The sequence below is a fragment of the Numida meleagris genome, chromosome 9 (assembly GCF_002078875.1).
Source record: "Numida meleagris isolate 19003 breed g44 Domestic line chromosome 9, NumMel1.0, whole genome shotgun sequence".
Classification (NCBI taxonomy): domain Eukaryota; kingdom Metazoa; phylum Chordata; class Aves; order Galliformes; family Numididae; genus Numida; species Numida meleagris.
Genome location: NC_034417.1, coordinates 17,315,482 through 17,317,038, shown reverse-complemented (window position 1 = coordinate 17,317,038; position 1,557 = coordinate 17,315,482). Strand labels below are relative to the sequence as shown.

Below are 1,557 nucleotides of genomic sequence, written 5' to 3'. Positions count from 1 at the left end.
ATTGTGGAGAGAGGGGAGAAGCAGAGTTGTGTGAGGATCCTTTTGAGGAAGTTTTTCAAAGGGGAATAAAAAAATCCAGAGTGGCCCAGGCTGAGGGTAGCCCCAGGAGAAAGAGATCAGGGCAACAACAGTTAAGAATAGCAGCAAAGCATTGTAAATCCTGGGACGTAGTAGAGAATTACATTTTTTTTTTTCCCACTTTCCCTGCCTTTTGCCTTTCAGTTCTACTTTTCTTCCCGTTCCCACAAACACACATCTCACGCAATACCGCTGCGTTCCTCTTGTTGGCAACTAACAGCAGACCGCCTGCTTTTCTTTTATTTGCTTCTATTTCTTCTCCAGTTTCTCTTTTATTTAATACAATCAACCATTATGACACTCGTGGTATTTATTGCTGCTGAGTTCATTGGTGCTGACCTCGCTATCAGGCTTGCACTATCACAGGAGCAATAAAGCCATTTAAAAGCATTCCTTTCCAAGATATATCATCATTTGCCAAATAACTGGTTTGTAGCATTACCTGCCAGTTCCCACAACTGTGGCCCTTACTATAGAAAGACTGTAAAAACCCATCCTACGTGCCTGTTTGCGTCATGAAAGGTTGGTATGGTGCTCTCTTTCGCAACGCTCCTTGCTCAATAACAGGCTGCCATATGCTGAGACTTTCGTCTGAGCTTGTCGGAGATGACACCGCAGTATAAATAACTTCTTTTACAAGATGCAAAGGGAAAGACTGGCAATTGGAGATGCAAAACTGCGTAGGAAGTGGAAGAAACCACAGTGATAAGTGGGTGGGCAGTGGGCTGGACTAGATGTATTGCTTCTGTTAAGGCTGGAGGTTTTTTCCTTTAAAATGTCAGGGCTTGGAGGCTGCAGCGTTTGAAGCTGAAGCACTCTGTAGATGAAATACACGTGGAGAGTTAGTGTGGGCAAAGAGAAAGGAAACACTTCACCCCGCTGAGCAGTCATTATGGCCGTAGGATGGAAATAGCCTGACCTATTTCTGGTGGCTTTAATTAGTAAGGTGGGGAAGATGGAGCCGCTCCTGCCTTTGTTTCCCCCTGGCAGCAGAGCAGGGGTGAACGCAGCAGCACCAAGCGAAGCCGGGGCTGGAGGGCTGAGTCCCAGCGCCGTGGGGAGAGCTGGTGTCTACCTGTGCTAAACAGAGGACTGTGCAGAAGAGGGAACTTCTGGCCGTGAGCTGGGTGTCTGCAGGGATGGGTGCTCGTGCTGGGGCTGCCTGTCCTGGCTGGGGATGGTCCCCAAGAGACTCCGGTCTGGGACCTCCGGGTCCTGCCCTGGGGTTTGGGATTCAGTCCTGCGTTCGGCCCTGCGCTCAGGGCCTGGTATCTCAGCCCCGGCTCCTCCCTGGGGTCCCCCCCCGCTGTTACGCCCTCCGTCGCAGTCCCTGCGCCCCCCTCCCTGCCTCAGCCCCGGCTCAGCACCCCGAGGTCCCGAGTTCGAGGCCACCCCCCTCACCCCGACTCCATCCCCGCCCGCCGCTGCGGGGCGGCGCCTCCCTCAGCCCCGCTGCGCTCCGCTCCAATCCGCACCGCC

General features: G+C 52.9%; 1 long non-coding RNA gene across 1 annotated transcript in view; it reads right to left on the bottom strand.

Annotated features, from left to right (window-relative positions):
- The window catches only part of LOC110403625, an 8,472-nt gene continuing 6,915 nt past the window's right edge, over nucleotides 1-1,557 (bottom strand). Inside the window, exon 3 of the long non-coding RNA XR_002441761.1 lies at nucleotides 1-895. This is a non-coding gene — a long non-coding RNA (uncharacterized LOC110403625). The remainder of the gene's footprint in view (nucleotides 896-1,557) is intronic.